Source organism: Sciurus carolinensis, chromosome 5, assembly GCF_902686445.1.
Source record: "Sciurus carolinensis chromosome 5, mSciCar1.2, whole genome shotgun sequence".
Lineage (NCBI taxonomy): Eukaryota > Metazoa > Chordata > Mammalia > Rodentia > Sciuridae > Sciurus > Sciurus carolinensis.
The window spans coordinates 136,873,954-136,893,569 of NC_062217.1; the positions used below are offsets into that span (position 1 = coordinate 136,873,954).

General features: G+C 35.7%; 1 protein-coding gene and 1 non-coding gene across 2 annotated transcripts in view; one reads left to right on the forward strand and one right to left on the reverse strand.

Annotated features, from left to right (window-relative positions):
- Positions 1 to 19,616, forward strand: part of Bmpr1a (bone morphogenetic protein receptor type 1A) — a 131,849-nt gene that overhangs the window by 37,504 nt on the left and 74,729 nt on the right.
- Positions 6,562 to 6,635, reverse strand: Trnaa-cgc (transfer RNA alanine (anticodon CGC)). Its single transcript has one exon. It is a non-coding gene; the product is annotated as a tRNA-Ala (tRNA).

Consider the following 19,616-nt stretch of genomic DNA (forward strand, 5'->3'; position numbering starts at 1 on the left):
ATTTCCCTAGAGATATATGGAGCTTGTTTTCATATACTTATTTGCCAACTGTATGTCTTCTTTGGTGAGGTGTATCTAACAGACTTTGGTGCCAATTTTTAAATTATTTGTTATTTAAAAAAAACGAACCAATTATTTGTTATTTAAAAAAATTTTTTTTGGAGATTGAACCAAGCACTTAATGTCTAAGCTACATTCCCAGCCCTTTTTTATTTTTTATTTAATTTTGAGATGGGGTCTCACTAAGTTGCTCAGGGCCTTGCTAAGTTGCTGTGGCTGGTTTTGAACTCAACAGTCCTCTTGTCTCAGCCTCCCAAGTTGCTGGGATTATAGGCATGTGCCATCTTGCCCAGCTCCAGTTTTTTATTATGGTATTTGTTTTCTTATTGAGGTGTTTTTTTTTTTTTTTGGGCGGGGGTATCAAGGATTGAACTCAGGGACACATGACCACTCAGCCACATCCCTATTTTGTATTTTATTTATAGACAGGATCTCACTGAGTTGCTTAGTACCTCACTTTTACTGAGGCTGACTTTGAACTGGAGATCCTCCTGCCTCAGCCTCCAGAGCTGCTGAGATCACACCACTGCACCTGGCTGTTTCTTTATGAGTTTTAAGAATTCTCTTAATATTTTGGATAATAGCCCTTTAGCTGTGGTGTCTTATTGCAGATAGTTTTTCCTAATCTATGACTTGTCTTCTCATTCTCTTGACAGTGTCTTTTATAGAAGTTTTATAATTTTAATGAAGTCTAACAATAAATATTTCATGAATTGTACCTCTTCAATCTGTATAATTTTTATTTCCTTTTCTTGACTTTTTGCATTAACTAGAACTTGGAGTGTGATGTTGAAAAGGAATGGTGAACGGTGACATCTTTGCCTTGTTCCTGATCTCATTGTAAATCTTTTAAAATTTCTCACCATTAAGTATGTTAGATACAGGGTTTTGTAGCTGTTCTTTGTTCATTTGAGTAAGTTTCCCTTTGTTGTTGGTTTTCTGAGAGGTTTTTCGTTCATTTTGTACTGGGGATTGAATCTAGGGGCACTCTATCACTGAGCTACATTTCCAACCCTTTTGAGTCTTTGTTTTGAGACAGGGTCTTCCTAAATTGCTCTGGCTGGCCTAGAACTTGTAATCTTCCTGCCTCAGCTTCCCTAGTTGGGATTATAGTTATATGCCACCATACCCAGTGTTTTCTGAGAGTTCCGTGAATGGGTGTTGGTTTTTGTTAAATGCTTTTTCTTTTTTCCTTCTATTTCTCTTTGGCAGGGTACTGTGTTTAGGTTTTTGTCTTTGTGTGTTCCTGTACTGTGAACTTAACCAGTACTACTTAATTTTTCCCACTTCTCTTACACAGGTTCGAGTTAGGTACTTCTCTGCTCTTTTGTCTATAGTGAGCTGGGAGGTGGCTATTTCTCCTCCTCTTCCAGAAGGATGGAGCTGACTGGAATTAGGCAGATCAGTTAGGATTCAGTAAGAACCCTGGTGGATTAACTTCTGGTTAAATAGCCCCTCTGAAGGCTGGCTTATTATAAGAAGAACAGAATGTTTTGGGATATTTTAATGTGATTCCTTTTCTCTTCCCTTTGCTGGAAGAATTGCAATTCAAGTTTCTACTTTGCTAAGTTGTGGTCCTTGATCTGTAGGCTGCCTGTTTGTTTCCAGTGTTGGAGGCAGTGGTTCACTGTGCAACATGTTATTCAATTTGGTTAGCTTTTTACTTAAGTCTGGTGATTTCCAAATAAATCACATGCTGGAGTAATCCCAAGTTGATATTTTCCTTTCAGATTGTTAATTTGAGAATTATAGGTGTTTTTAAAATAAGCTATTTTTTCCTATAATTTGTAGTACTCAGAGAATTTATAATAGAAATTTAAGACTTTTTCCTTCACATCTCCTTTATTAAGATTCTGTATTTGGGACTGAATTATTTGTTTAAGAGGGAGGGATCACTTTCAAAAGTTTTTTCAATCTGCAACAGAATTTGTCTTGCTTTGAGCAGTACCTGTGCCTGCCTATTACCTTATAAAAATATACTGTGCTTCTTTCCCAGTGTTGATGAAAAATACCAAACACAAATAGAAATTAAAATAGTTTTACCATGACCACCTGTGTATATCTCTCACATGCCTGTTCATCTGTCATCCCTTTGGATTCATTAGCTAACTGTGTGTGTGTGTGTTTATGAGACTGAGTCTTACTGGGCGGCCCTTAGGCTCAAGTTTCTCCTACTTCAGCCTCCCATGTGGCTGGGACTACAGGTTCAATACACCACATCAGGCTTCAGTTTGCTTTTTTTATGTGTTGCAAATTAAGTTGCCAATATGGTGCACTTCCTACTGAACACTTAGCATTTACGTCATTAATTGTGTTTATTATTTGTTTACATCTTCAGGGAAGATGGAGACCCAATTCATTATTTAAAAGCTGATAAGTGAAATGAAAGAAACATTTATTCCTGACATTCTTATTTCCTGGAAAACCAAATAATGGTTGAAATACTCAAACAATGTATATACCTATATAAAATATAACTTCATTCTGATTTCTAGATATTTACCCTAGTGCAATGAAACTTACGTTTGCACAGAAAGCTTTGTATGAATATACATAGTACTTCTATTCAAAGTTGCCTCAATCTGGGAACAAGCTATAAATTTTTTGTTAGAAGAATGGTTAAACATCTGGTTCTGTTAAAATGGTTAAGAATGGTTAAAAAACTGGGTGCTGTGGAGCATGCCTATGATCTGAGCTACTTTAGAAGCTGAGGCAGGAAGATTGCAAAGTATCAGACCAACCCACGCAGCTTTGCAAGACCCTTTTTCAAAATAAAGAATCAAAAGGGCTAGGAATGCAACTCAGTTTTATTTTCAGTACAATCCTAAGGCAAAAAACTGGTGCATCTATATCATGGAACATTACTCAGCATTAAAAGGGAATAAACCATTGATACATGCAGCAATGTGTATGAACCAAAGGCCTTAGTTCAGTATAACTGAAAGAGTTTAGGAATTTGAAGCTATGACCTGCGTTTGAATCCTAATTCTGCTGTTCACTGACAAACCACTTGTGCTCTCTGAACCTGTGTACCTGAAAATGGAAGGAGATTTTTTTTTTTTTCCTTTTAAAAATTTCTGTTTGAAACATTGTTTCATTTTTTCTTACAAATTATACACTAAAACTGGGCAGCAAAAGTAAGGCAGGTTCTAGGGATAGAAATCTCACTGACCTGTCTTCTGTTAATGCTAGAAGACAGTGGAACATTCTTCAAAGTCAGAAGGGAACTGACCAGAGATTCTCAGGCAGGAGGCATCCACCATGTTCAAAACAACAGAAAACTACAAGATGTGTAATTCAAGTTGAGAAAAGACCTATTAGTACTTACTGTATCTAATTATAGTAGTGTGTATTGAAATATAATTATATATAGTTTACATATAAGCTATTATTGTTTTCCATATTCTTTATTGGTGCATTATAATTGTACATAATGGTGTGATTTATTGTTATATATTCATACATGGCACACAATATAACAATATAATTTGGCCAATATTATTCCCCAATACCCCCTACTTCCCATCTCTTTCTTGTACTCTACTGATCTCTCTTACATTTTCATGAGAATCCTCCCACTCTCCTCTTTTCCTTTTTCTCTCTAGTCTCCACATAGGAAAGGAAACATAGCTACCCTTAACAACCTTACTTTGGCTTATTTTGTTTAACACAGTGTTCTCAAGTTCCCATCCATTTTCCTACAAATGACATTATTTCATTTTTCTTTATGACTGAGTAAAACTCCATTCTGTACATATACTGCATTTTCTTTATCCCTTCATCTGTTGATAGACACCTAGGCTGGCTCCATAGCTTGTCTGTTGTGAATTTTGCTTCTATAAACACATTTATGCATGTATTGCTATAGTTATGCTGACCAGTTCTTCAGGATAAATACTGAGGAATGATATATAGCTGGGTCATATGGTGGTTACATTCTTAGTCTTTTGAGGACCCTCCATACTGATTCCCACAGTGACTGTACTAATTTGTAGTACCACCAACAGTATAAAAATATTCTCTTTTCGCTATATCCTTTCCAGCATTTATTATTGTTTGTACTTGTCATAGCTGCCATTTTTCACCTTTCTATTTTTTTTTTGGATACCAGGGATTGAACTCAGAGGCACTTGACCACTGAGCCACATCCCCACCCCTATTTTGTATTTTATTTAGAGATAGGGTGTCACTGAGTTGCCTAGAGCCTTCCTGAACTGCTGAGGCTGGCGTTGAACTCTCGATCCTCCTGCCTCAGCCTCCAGAGCTGCTGGGATTATGGGCTTGCACTACCACACCTGGGTATAGCTGCCATTTTTTTTTTTTTAATATATTTTTAGATGTTGATAAACCTTTATATGTGGTGCTGACACGTGCTAGGCAAATGCTGTACCTCACACAGTGCCTCACACATGCTAGGCAAATGCTGTCCCACTGAGCCACAACCCTACTTGTCATTTAAAAAAAATATTTTTAGTTGTCTATGGATTATTTATTTATTTATTTATTTGCAGTGCTGAGAATCAAACCCAGTGCCTCACACTTGCTAGGGTCTACCACTGAGCTACAACCCCAGCCCTCATAGCTGCTATTCTGACTGGGATGAGATGAAATTTCAGTGTATTGACTGACTTTTCCTAATTGTTAATGATTACTATTACTCATTGAACATTTTTTCATATATTTGTTGGCCATATGTATTTATTCTTTTGAGAAGGGTCTATTTAGTTCATTTGCCCATTTAATTGAGTTATTTGTTGTTTTTTGGTGTTTTTTGAGTTCTGTATATATTCTAGAGTACTAATCTGTCAGAAGAGTAGCTAGCAAAAAAAAAAGAGGTAGCTAGCAAAGATCTCCCAATCTGTAGGTTCTCACTTCACGTTCTTAATTGTGTGTGTGTGTGTGTGTGTGTGTGTGTTTCTTTTTTCTTTGCAGAAGCATTTTGAGTGCTCATCCTCTTACCACTTATTGACTCTTGGAATTACTTCCTAAGTTTTAGGGGTCTTGTGCCTGTGTTGGAGTGTTGACCCTATGTTTTCTTCTAGGAGTTGCATAGTTTCTGGTCTAATTCCTAAGTCTTTGTTTGATCCATTTTGAGTTGATTTTTGTGCAGGGTGAGAGGAAAGAGTCTAGTCTCTTTCTTCTACATGTTGATAACCAGTTTTCCCAGTACCATTTGTTTAAAAGGCTGTGTTTTCTCCACTGTGTGTTTTTGATAAGGATCAGATGATTGTAGATGTGTGGGTTTATCTCTGGGTCTTTTTTTCTATATCATTGGTCTATGTATCTGTTTTTATGTCAGTACTAGGCAGTTGTTATTAGAGCTCTGCAGTATAATTTAAATTCAGGTATTGTAATGCCTCAGCATTGCTTTTTTGACTTAGAATTGCTTTGGTTATTCTGGATCTTTTATTCTTCCAAATGAATTTTAGGACCATTTTTTTCTAGTTCTGAGAAGAGTGTAGTATTTTGATATTGGGATTGCATTGAATCCGTATATGCTTTTTGTAGTATGGTCATTTTAACGATACTAATTCTGCCTAACCATGAACGTGGGAGGTCTTTCCATCTTCTTGTGTCTTCTTCATTTTCTTTCTTCAGTGTTCTGTAATTTTCGTTGTAGAGGTCTTTCATTTCCTTGGTTAGATTTATTCCTAGGTGTTATTTTTATTTTTTATTTCTTTGATGCTATTATGAATGGGATTGTTTTCCTGGTTTCTTTCTCAGCAGATTTATTATTGGTTTATAGGAAGCTGCTGCTTTCCAAATTTATTAGCCCTAGCTATCTTTGGTGGACATTTTTGGGTCTTTTAACTATAGGATCATATCACCTGCAAAGAGTGATAACATCCCCAGCCTCTTTTTTGATTTTGATTTTTTTTTTTTTTGGGGGGGGCGGGACAGGGTCTTATCAAGTTGCTTAGGGCCTCACTATATTGCTGAGGCTGGACTGGAACTTGTGATCCAAAGAGACTATTTCTTAATACATACAATTATTATGAAGTTCTTTTAGAATATGGGCAAAAACCTGTTTTTAAATTATGAAGTGATACAATTATAATACCATATTATCACTTTCCTTAACTGTGCAAAATTACTCCTTTACAGTCATCTTTGGAGTTTTGCCTTACTTCATGGTCCAGTATTTCTGGTTTTCAATTTCCAAAAAAAACCCCTCTGCCTCCTCCCCATCTCTTCTCACCAATCCAATCAGGACATTTCTCTCATTTCTTTAATTTATCGCATGTTACAAGAATTCTAGCTCTCTGCCCCAAAGGTTTTCTCAACACTTGTGTTATAAAATTGTAATTCTGTCTTGGAACAACAAACAAAAACCTTGAACTCATACAGGGTAAGTTGATGCTCTTCTATCATTTTACTTCATTTCTTTTATTGATTGATTGGTGTAGGAGATCAAACCCAGGACCTCAAGCATGCCCAGGCAAATGTTCTACCAACTAAACTACATCCCCAGTCCTTACTTCTCTTTTTTTTTTTTTTTTTTTGCGGTACTGGGGATTGAACCCAGGGCCTTATGCTTGCGAGGCAAACACTCTACCAACTGAGCTATATCCCCAGCCCCTTACTTCTCTTTAATTATAAATAGTTCATTCATTATGAAAATCTTTTCTCAGTGACAGGTGAAGCAAAAAAAAAAATCACTCTTCTGCCTTTCTGTTTATTAAAAATGGGAAAATATAATAATAAAATTTATCATTTTATTCATGTTTAAGTGCCACAATTCAGTGTCATTAAGTACATTTATACTGTTGTGCAACCATGGCCATTAGACATTTCCAGAACTAAATCATCCTAAATAGGAACTTTGCCTAATAAACAATTAATCCCTGTTACCCTTGCCTCCAGTCCCTGGTAACAACTATTCTATGAATTTGTCTGTATTAGGTACTTCATATGGATGGAATCATATTTTTGCCTGACATTTCCTTTAGCTTATTGTTCATAAGGTTCATTGATGATGTAACATCAGTATTTTATTTTTTCTTGCTGAATATTATTCCATTGTAGAGATTAATTCATCTATCAGTTGATGGACATTTGGGTTATTTTTTATCTTTTGTACATAATGCTGTGAACATTCTTACAAAAATTTTTATGTGGAGATGTTCTCATTTCTCTTGGGTATATAGGAGTGTAATTGAAAGATCATATGGTAACTATGTTTAACCATTTTAGGAACTACTAGACTTCTGTAGTGGCTATACCATTCACATTTCTAATAGCAGTGTATAAGGGTTCCAGGTTTTCCACATCCTTCCCAAAACTTGTTTTTTGTTATAGCCATCTGGTGGGTATTAAGTAGATTTCATTTGCATTTCCCTAATTAATGTTTAGTTTCCCTAATTAATATTTAATGTTTATCAGGATGTTTTCATGTGCTTTTTGTTCATTGCATATATTGTTTGGAGAACAGTTCAGCTCTTTTTCACATTTTTAATTGGGTTATTTTTCTTTTTGCTCTTGTAGTTTTACAAGTCTTTTATTTATTCTAGATTCAGTCCTTATCAGATACATGATTTTTAAATTTTTTTTTCACATTTTGTGGGTTGTCTTTTTAAAAAATTTTTACTTGTAGGTGGACATAACACCTTTATTTTATTTATTTATTTTTTATTTTATGTGGCACTGAGGATCATACCTGGTACCTCACACATGCTAGGTGAGCACTTTACCAACCACTGAGTGATAACCCTAACCCTTTGAAGCATAAGTTTTTAATTTTCATGATGTGCATTTTATGTTTCTTATTTGTGTGTGTGTGTGTCTTAATGTGTCTTGATTTGTCAGTTCAACTTGACCATTTTCATACTTACTGAAAGTTGGCAGCTAGATCAAGAGATTGATCAGATTCTCAAATGTCTTTGTCAATCCTATAGGAAGTCAGAGGCAGCAATATGTGATTGAGTATATCAGCTGATTAATTCTACATTAGAGGTTGCTGACATGTCATATTGTGTGATAACTGATGAGCTTTTGTTATATATTTAAAGTCGATACATTTTTGTTAAAATTGACCTGTTTGTAGTACATAGTTCTATGAATTTTAACAACATCTGTTGAATAATTTAACCATCATGGTTATATAGAGCAGTTCTGTCACCTGAAAAAACACTCCTTTTTGCTACCTGTTTGTAGTCACAATTTGGCCCCCATCCCTAATGCCTGGAAGCCCCTGTTCTCTGTCACTCCAGTTTTGTCTTTTACTTAGTATTATGCCTTGAGATTCATTAGAGTCTTATATATCAATAGTTCTGTTCCTTTCTGTTGCCAGTTTGTATTCCACTGAATGGATGTGCTGCTGTTTAACCATTTACTTCTCAAAGGACATTTGTATTGTTTCCAGTTTTTGATAATCATGAATAGAGCTACCCATATACATTCATGTATAGATTTTTGCTTGAACATATGTTCATTTCACTTAGTAAGTACCTAGGAATGGGATTGCTAGAGTGGAATTTACAAAGAGGTGTTTCTGTATTATTTGGACATTTCATTTGTTAATTGGTTTTTCAAGGAACAGGAAAGGCAAAATAAATGCTTCAGTCAGTCTTTTTAACTTAACAGTTTGGTGCTGGGAATCAAAGCCAGAGCCTTATGATAGGCAGACACTGTACCACAGAGCTATACCCCTAGCTCCAGTCTATTTTGTAATACACTAATTTTTAGAGGAGTCTTAAGTTCACAACAAAATTAAAGGGAAGAGTGATATCTTTGTTACAACTAATGAAGCTACCTACGTTGACAAGTCATTAAAGTCTATAGTTTATGCTAAGGTTCCCTCTCCATGTTGTACATTTTGACAAATGTTTAATGACACTTCATTGATGTATCCACCATTATAGTATTATACAGAGTGGTTTCTCTTTCCTAAAGTTCCTTTGCTTTGCCTATTCATCGCCCCACCCCCAGCTCATGACAGTCACAGGTCTTTATACTGTCTCCATAGTCTGCTGTTTTCAGAATGTCACATAGTTGTAATTGTAATGACTTTTGTGTGTTCGTGTGTGTTACTGGGGATTGAACCCAGGGTGCTCTACCACTGAACTACATCCCCAGCCCTTTTGTTTTTTATTTTGGGATAAGGTCTCATTGAGTTGCTCAGGCTGGCTTGGAATTTGAGGTCCTCTTGCCTCATATCTTCAGAGTATCAGGGATTACAGGCATGTGTCACCATGCCTGGCTATGGTTATGATTTTTAAAATAACGAATTGGGGTTGAGGATATAGCTCAGTTAGTAGAGCACTTGCCTCACAAGCCCAAGGCCCTGGGTTCAATCCCCAGCACTGAAAAGAAAAAGAAAGAAAATAATGAATTGACTCCCTGTCTTCTCTGATTAACCCCCCCATTCCCCCACCCCCTTATTGCTATGAACTCAGGTTTAAACATATTTGTTGGAGTTCAATCCATTGTAATTCTAACACTTGTTGTTGATTGTTGGGAGGCTCTTTAGATTTGCTCCTTAATCTTTTCTTTAAAAAAAATTTTTTTTTAGTTGTCGATGGACATTTATTTATATGTAGTGCTGAGAATTGAACCCAGTGCCTCACACATGCTGGGCAAGCACTGTATCACTGAGCTACAACCCCAGCCCTGAAATATATAGTTTCTAATATTTTTTATTTTATTTTATTTATTTATTTAATTTTTGTGGTGCTGGGGATTGAACCCGAGGCCTTGTGCTTATGAGGCAAGCACTCTACCAACTGAGCTGTATCCCCAGCCCTATATTTTTTATTTTAATAAAATTTTCATGAATTATAGCTTTTAGTATTTGGCATTTTCTTGCTTTGGTTTTTCTTCAGAGATTTCTTTTACATAAAATTTTGACAAAAATTTTGCCACTTTCACTAAAATTATTTTATTCATTTAAAAATTTTTTGGGGGGATTATTCTCTTCACTTTCCATTTTTCTTAAGATATTGTCTCTTCTTTTTGTTCACTGTCGTGTTTCTTTGTTTTTATTTTTCTTTTCTAGCCTAATCTTTGTTATTTCTAGTTACTGATTGATTTATGTTCTCATATTTCTGCGTTTCTCTATTTCTAATGTTGTTTTCATATTTTATATAATCTTAATGTCTTTTGTTTTGGGGGGATTGTAGGTTATAGTTCCTGTTTTGCTTATCTGCCCTTCTGGCATGCTTCAGTTGTTTGTAGAGATGTCATTTTCCCCTAGTCTGCCTACCCCCAGCCCCATTCTAATAATAATTTGTATGAATGTGGATATGAAAACTTTCATGGATCATTTTTATTGAAAATAAATTTTCCTGAAATTTTTGGAAAAGATACAGTGATGCAGGACAGTATTTCTGATTTCAAAGAATTACTGGGGTGATAGTTAAAAAGGTGGTGGATTGCCTTGCCAGATCTCCTAGTCTTGTTAATTACCCATCACTTTTATGTGGGCCTCCTCTTTCCTTTGTTTCTCTTGCACATTTCCTGCTCACATTTGTTTTCCTTCAGTTCAAGACTTTGTCCTATAAAGGAGGTCTTGGTCATTTTTGAAGTTCTTAAGGGCTTGACCAATGCATCCACTTCAAACCTTATGCCTTATGCCTTTTACCATCATCTTCAACTAAATTGATAACTCTCCTATTCTTCCCAGTTTCATCTGCATTTTCAGATTTACTCATTGAATACTCCAGTGAATATTTCTTTGCTCTTTTGCTTGTATAAGAACATGAAAGAGGCAAAGTAGTCTTTATCTCATCAAGGCCCCAAAATTGCAGGTATCACTTTCTTCTGTAATTGGACAGTTCAGCCTAAAAACTGATTTAAAAAATCTGTATAGGAAACAGTGATACCTTGGATATCAGACTTATTAGCATCTTTACTGAATGCTCTCCACACAGCCAAGTGCCTCTCTGAGTTAATGGCTTCCTACTTATTCACATTGTTTTCCTTTATACTAAGCCTGAAGGAACATTTAATTCCTTTACCCCTCAGAGTTAGATAGGCTCATGTGACTGATTCTTGCCACTGGATTTTGAGGGGAAATTGTGTTACTTCTGGGTTGGCATAGTAAAAAGCTTATGAAGATTGTCTGGTCTTTTTCTTTGTTAGGAGATACCTAGCCAGGTGATTCACTTGATACAGGGCAATATGGTCCTTGAATGACTGAAATTAGACCTGTCTGATGTCACTGTACATATTACATGAGTAAGTGTTTTCTTATGTTGAGCCATTGAAATTGTTGTAAACACAGCCATCTTATATGGTAGCCTTCAGCCACGTGGGTCTATTGAGCCTTTGATTGAGATGTGCTGCAAGTTTAAAGTACATAACAGATTTAGATGTCTTAAGTATGAAAAAAAAGACTATAAAATATCTTCTTAATAATTTTTATATTGATTTTGTATTGAAATGAAAACATCTTAGATCCACTGGGCTAAATAAAAACATTTAAATTAATTTCAGCTCTTTCTCTAATTTTTTTCCTGAGGCTGCACGGGTAGAAAACATAAAATTATACATGTGATCACATTTGTGATATTACATTTCTTTTGAATAGCACTGACCCTACCTGGAGTGATTCAGTAACCCCTTTCATCTCGGCAGAAGATGGTAGCTATTTATCTAAGAGAAACCAAACCAGTGGGGTCCATATTTGGAAAGAATACAGAAAATCAATATGCTATAAACAGACTAAGCAAAAGTCTACCTCTGATTCAGGAAATGTACCCCCTTCTTTTAATTTCTGTCCCATATCCCTTTTGTATTTGTTTGCAGAGCACTGGTGGTATATGCTCCATCTAGAAGCCTGGAGGACTATTATAAGAAATTGAATGACTCCAGGGAAGAGATCAACAGAGCCTGATATTTCAGGGTCTGCATATCAAGTACATACAGGTGACTGTCCAACTACCTTAAAAGCCCATCAATTTACAAGCCCCAACTACAACTAGAGAATATCTGGTTAGGGTTCATGAACTTCATGAAACTGGTTAAGGGAAAGAGAATAATAATTGTAGTAATGAGTTCATTTATGTATTAAGGTAAAGCAAATAACAGTACAAATAGGAGAAAATTAGTGCATCATCTTTGTGACTAAGCTCTCCTACGACATCCATATTCCATCTTTTTTTTTTTTTTCCCCCAGTTTTTTCACTGTGGTAAAATACACACATACATAAAATTTACCTTCTTAACCATGTTTAATTGTACAGTTCAGTTGTATTGAATCACTACCATCCATCCCCAGAATTCTTTTCATTTCATAAAATGGAAATTAAACTCATTAAACAATCATTACCCCTTTCCCCAATCCTGGCAACCAACCTATGTCTCTCAGTACCTTATGTTAGTAGAATGATACAGTGTTTTTCTTTTAGTGGCTGGCTTATTTCACTTAGCATAATGTCCTAAAGTTTTGCTATGTGGTAGCATATGTTAGAAAATCCTTCTTTTAAAGGCTGAATGGTATTCTATTTTATGTCCAGGCATGTGGATGAGAATGACATTCTGAGAAATTTGTTGTCAGGTGATTTTTGTCCACGTGTAAACACCATAGGGTATACTTCCATAAACCTCAATGGCACAAGTCAGTCACTTGATTTAACCTCTTGATGCAGTTGAGATGCAATAAACCCAAAATGTATGAAGCTGCTACTGATGTAACACAGCATACCACTTTAATTTTTTGTAAGTACAATCTGAAATAATAATTAAAAGTATAGTTAATGCATAATCCAGTAATATAGTGGTTTATTATCATTATCAGGTATTATGTACTGTATATAATTGTATGTGTTGTACTCATATGACTGGCAGTGTAGTAGGTTTGTTTATAACAGCTCATCACAAACACACATGTTATGGTTTGGATTTGAGGTGTCCTTGGAGAAGTTGATGTTAGACAATGCAGGAGTGTTCACTGGTGAAGTGATTATGAGACCTGTGAATCCATTTGATGAATTGATTACTGAGTGGTTAACTGTAGGTAGCTATAGGCAGCTGTAGGCAGGGGTGGCATGGCTGGAAGAAGTAGGTCACTGGGAATTATATCTTGTGCCCTTGGTGATTATATACCATATCCTTTGCTCCTTGATATCCCACCCACCCCCACTGTTATCTACTTTCAGGCTGCCAAGAATTGAGCAGCTTTTCTCCATCATACTCTTTTGCCATGTTTTGCCTCATTTTGGGTCCAGAGCTATTGAGTTGACCAGGCATGGACTGAACCTCTGAAACCTGTGCTCAAAATAAACTTTTCCTTCTCTTAAATTGTTCTGGTCAGATATTTCGGTCATAGTGAGGAAACCTTGACTAATACAACATGAATAATGTATTGCACAGTTGCCATTATGAAGGCTACAACATCATTAAGCAATAGGAATTTTTCGGATCCATTATAATCTTAAGGGATCACTATTGAATGTATGGCCAGTTTTGACCAAAATATCGTTGGACAATACATGACTGTATATAACACATTTTAATTATTGATTCATCCATCCATGAGTGCTTGTGTTGCATCCATATTTTAGCAATTGTGAATAATGCTATGAACCCAGGTGTACAGGTAAGGGTTTTAGGAACAATTGTACTCTATCTAGTAAATTGGATTACTAGGTGAAATGGATAGAAAAACTACCAAGACTAAAATGTGAAGAAATGAAAAAATCTGAATAGATCTGTAAGTATTAAAGGAGACTGAACGAGTGATCAAAAATCTTTCAGTAGTCTGGTGAAGTGGTGCACACCTGTAATCCGAGCAATTTGAGAGGCTGATGATGCAGGAGAATCTCAAGTTCAAGACCAGCCTCAGCCACTTAGCAAGACACTAAGCAACTTAGTAAGAGTCTGTTTCAAAATAAAAAATAAAAAGGCCTGGGGAGGCTGGAGTTGTAAGAGCGCTTGCTTAGCACATGTGAGGCACTGGATTCAGTTCTCATCACCACATACAAATAAATGAATAAAATAAAGGTCTATCAACATCTTAAAAAAAGGGTGGGAGGACGGGGATGTGGCTCAGTGGTTAAATGCCCCTGGGTTCAGTCCCTGGTACCAAAACAAGAAACAAGAAAACAAAACCTCCCAAAAAAGAGAAACCTTGGACCTAATGACCTCACTGTGAATTCTATTAAACATTTAAAGAACTAGCACACAGATCTTCCTCAAACTTTGCAAAGAAGAGGAAGGAACACTTGTATCTTTAAAGATCTCTTATTTATTAAGAATACTGTATTTTGTGACAGTTTGCTTATATTGAGAAACTTCTCAATTTTTTAAAAAAAGTACAAGGTCTTTGCAATTTGAGTTTTCCTAGAAAACTGCCTTCTTATCAACAAGTTAGAAATATATGCTTGAACTGTGCAGCTTCCTTTGACCACTCATCTCGCCTCCTAAAAATAATGGCATTAGACACTGCCTTCTTAGATTATTATAGTAATTGTCCTTGAGATTACCATTAGGGTAACAGCCTGCAGGCATACCATGGATTCTCTGGGTTTCTGAGTAGTATGGCCTATGTACATGCTAACTGTGGAGAAGAAATGCTTTCCCCAGCTTCCTCCAGTACTTCATGTTTGTATATGAATTGTTTAGAGGAGAGTTTATTATCATGTGATTATAGGCAGATGATTTCTTCGGTTGCTTTTCCAGCACTATTCCTACTCCTCCCTTCTTCTCACCCTGCACCTCATTTCACTCTTTTGGTTTTGGAAGATGACTTCACTTTCTACTTCTTTTAAATTAAGATGTTCAATTCCTTCTAGTCTATCTACCTCAAAGATCTCTCTTTTTCTTTTAATGGTGCTGGAAATCAAACCTCCAGCGCTTTGTGCATGATAGACAAGCACTCTGCCACTGAACCACACTCCTAGCCCCAAATATCTTTTTGAGCCTCTTTCTTCTTTTTCACAAATTTTCCTTTTTTCTAAGGCTAGATACTTACCTCCTGAGACTTTCCTTTCATTGTCCTTCTCTCCTTCCTTGGCTATTTTCAGTTTGTTGGCAAACCCGGTCAAACGTCCTTTAAATTCAGTAAATCTCTTAACAATTAGAGAAATGCAAATCAAAACTACATTGAGATTCCATCTCACTCCAGTCAGAATGACAATGATCAAGAATAGAAACAACAATAAATGTTGGTGAGGATGTGAGGAAATAGGTACACTCATACATTGCTGGTGGGATTGCAAATTGGTGCAACCACTCTGGAAAGCAGTATGGAGATGCCTAAGAAAACTTGGAATGGAACCACCATTTGACCCAGTCATCCCACTCCTAGGTTTATACCCAGAGGATTTAAAATCAGTATACTACAGTGCTATAGCTACATCAATGTTTACAGCAGCTCAATTCATAATAGCTAAACTATGGAACCAACCTAGATGCCTTTCAACAGATGAATAGATAAAGAAACTATCGTATACATACACAATGGTGTATTACTTAGCCGTAAAAAAAGAATGAAATTATGGCATTTTCAGGTAAATGAATGAAACTGACGAATATCATGCTTAGTGAAGTAAGCCAATCCCAAAGAACCAAAGGCCGAATGTTTTTTCTGATACACAGATGCTAATTCACAATAAGGTGGTGGGGAGAATAGTAGTATTTTTGGATTAAACAGGGGGGAGTGAAGGCAGGGGAGGGGGCATGGAGATAGGAATGGTAGTAGAGTGAATCGGACATTATTACCCTGTGTGCATTATGACTTAATGACCTGTATAACTCTACATCATGTACAACTAGAAGAATGAGAAGTTATACTCCATTTATGTTTGATGTATCAAAATGCATTCTGCTGGCATGTATAACTAATTAGAACAAATTAAAAAATCAGTATAAATTAGCAAAACCTTTCCTTCTCTGTTACTGCCTTGAGGTGATATACCACTCTCTGTTTCACCTCCAGACTTCTCAGAATGGTTATGTATACCTTTATAGCTCCAGTCATTTGTTGTATACTTCTTCCTTGTCCTTGCCATTTTTGCATCACTTGTTTATAAATTTTTGGGACCCGTAGTTTTTATTACTTACCGTTTTTGCATTATCATCTTTTTACTTAATTTTTTTAAAACCTCATTTTAAAAATTTACCTTGTAATAGGAAATTTGAAAAATACAATGAAGTATAAAAAAGAAAATATTACCTGTAATGCCCAAAATATTCATTAGTAAACTTAGGAGTATATCCCTTCCATCTCTCTCTTTAATGCATTAAATTAAAAAAAAATCATACTTTGCTTATTTTTTTTCTTGTTATCTGATCTTTTCTGTTTTAATACATTATGAGTATATTTCCAATCACTTGTTCTTCTGCAGCATAACAGTAGCCATGTAAATTGGCAGTGTTGAGATTGTCCAGTTTAAAATTCTGGCTTCAGTTACTCCCTAGCTGTGTGACCTAGGGCAAGTTACTACTCTGGATTTCAGTGTCTTGGTCTTGAAAACAAAGAGAACATTATTATCTAATTCCTAGGATTCCTTTAGGTGTCAAATAAGATAATACATTAAAAATGATTCTTTTAAAATTTTTTTCTAATTAGTTATACATGACAGTAGAATACATTTATGTATTTTGGTAAGTCATACATAAATGGAGTATACTTTCTCATTTTTTCTGATTGTACATATTGTAGAATCACATTGGTCATGCAATCATATCTGTATTTGAGGTAATAATACTACCTCCATACCCCTTCCCCTCCTTTCACTCCCTTCCACCTAATCTAGAGTAAGTATTCTTCCCTAGTGCCCCCCCCCATTGTAAATTAGCATCTGCATATGCCTTTGGTTTTTTGGGTTTGGCTTATTTCACTTAGCATGATATTCTCTAACTCCATTCATTTACCAGCAAATGCCATAATTTCATTCTTCTTTAAAGCTTGAGTAATATTTCATCATATAAATGTACCACATTTTCTTTATCCATTCATCTGTTGAAGGACACCTAGATTGGTCCCATAGTTTGACTATTGTAATTTGAGCTGCTATAAATATTGTAAAAGTGATTCTTGACAATAAATACTAGCTGTTATAGTATTACATGTCTGTACTATAATTTATTTAAATTACTTTGTTTTGCTTATTTCATTATCATTAAGAAGGTTTTGAGACCATCCATGTAGTGGATACACATAGTTATTTTTTTAAGTGTAGGTTTTTATTAGTAAAATTACTGGGCTAGTGAATGTGTGATACATATTGCTAAATTACCCTCTAGAGAGGTTATGCTCATTCAACCTCCTGGGACTGTATAAGAGACCATTAGCTTCATTACATTTTTCAAGAAACTTTCATGCTACTGCCTTTTGTGCTGCTTCCCTTGCTTAAAGTAAGCAACAGTATGATGAATGTGTAATTTTCCTTCTGTTAAAATATTGTACTTGATTATAAAGGGATCAGTGGCATTATGATTAGCCACAAATATTTCTTGGTTTACATTTCACTTAGGTTCAACTTCAGAAAAGTAGAGAATGAGAACCTATTTAGATGTGCACAAAGATAAGTAGAAATAGGTTCTAAGTCTTTGTTTTGAAAATACTAATTTTATCCTAAATAAATTTGAATCTCATACTTTATTTTGGTGCCAGGTTGTATGTGGATAAAATTCTTAATTACCCTGTAGTTTGATTTACTATTTTGTTTTTGTTTTTTTGAGGGTAGGATTTTTAAAGACAACTTTATTGAGATAATTTGTTTAACATGATTGACCCATTTAAAGGACACCCTTCAGTGGATTTTGGTATATTCATAGATAGGTACAACCATCAAAACAGTCACGTTGGAACATTTAATCACCTCAAAATGAAACCTTATACCCTTTTACTATCACTCCTCTATAACTTTTTTATTTTTAAATAATACTTTCTATTTTCAGTACTTTATATTATAGGTAGTTGGTACAGGATTGGGGAAGGGAAAGTATGACATTTGGATTAAAAGTGCAGTGTCTGGAGTCTGACTGATAGGTTTGAATCCCAGGTCTACCACAGTATCTGTGTGATTTTGGGTGAGTTACTTAACCATTCTGAGCCTGTTTTCTTATCTGTAGTATGGAATTAGTAGTAGTGCTTGCCCCATAGACTTACTTTGAGGGTTAAACAAGATAATAAGTGTATAGAAAAATGTATCACATAATTGACACATAGTATTCAATAAACAGAGCTCAATAAAGGTATTATTGGCGCAATACTTCTGTTCTTAAATCATCTAGCAAGTGTTTGATGCCATTGTGCATTGTTATTAAACACTGAGTGGTGTTTCTGTCAGTGTTTCTGAATGTTTTCTGATAACAGTATTAGTAGTTTACTCTAAAAAAGTGCTTACTGTTTGCCTGGCACTATTCTAAATGCTATACCTTTATTAACTCCTTTGATCCTCACATTTCAGATATGTTCAGTTATCATTCCCATTTTACAGATTGGATACAGAGGGATGTTAAACAACTTGATCAAAGGATTACAACAGTTAAGTAGTAGAGCCGGGATTCTAACTTCGGCTCTCAGTCTGGGTACAGAGCCTGTGCTCTTATCCCTGTGCTTTTATCATTACTGTCTCTTTCCTAAAAGAACAGTTCGTGGATTTTTAGGCATCTTCATGTTTTGGCTGCTGGAGGTTCTATATCAGGAAGGACTGTGAGGTCTTTAGTGCTTGCTTGGAAGAACTAAAGTGAGTGGTGATGTCTACTTTGGGCATGGACTTCAGGGTGGTTTTGTTTTCCATCTGGAACAGATTATACATCAATGATTCTGCTCTATCAGCCTAAAATGAGAACTCTGGGTGGGGCCAGGGCTAGTAGTAGTCACAGGGCATACTTCTTGGGCCTCTTGGAATGTTCATTTAAACCTGAACTATTCCTTCCTTGAATGCTATCAAATCCTGCCAGTCCTTGGAAGGCTACCTTACATTACTTCTCTGGACTCAGCCCCAGTGATCTTTCTACCTGTGGAGTCACATAATTGTTATGTGTAGTAGTGTGACAGCATTTGTGTTATAATTTGGTACTATTTCAGTTTTAGTGTATTTTCCACTTGACATGTTAATTAAATGCTGCATGAGATAGGAAACTTAATGTCTTAAATTATTTGTTTTAAAATTCACTACAGTACCCCTGGAAGTATTAGCAAATGAGGTGTATATGTGTATATAACCATTTTTCTTTCAATCTTTCTTGTCTTGTTGATAGTAGTTGTTCTCTGAAAATCAAACGTATGCAGTCTCCCAAACTTAGTCCCAGAGGTTTGTGGTATATGTTTGTAAGAAGGTGGGTAGTCTTTAGGCTGTTGGGTTATGTGCATTTTCTTGGGAACATTGCTTCTAATTGTCTGAAACTCTTCAGACCCATTGCTTCCTTTTGAAATTTTCCTAGATTGTCCTAGTTGATGCTCATCCTGTGTACAGGCCCCTCCCTTAGGCATGTGACTCACCAATTTGAAACCAGCACAGGACAGTAATTAACTACCTCCCTCTCATCACATAGAGATGAGAAGGTAAATGAAGGCTTCCTAACTAACACTTTCTTCCCCAAGTGTTTACCACCTATGGACAGGTAGCAACACTGTCCCTCATCTGATCTTTGGAGGAAGTATC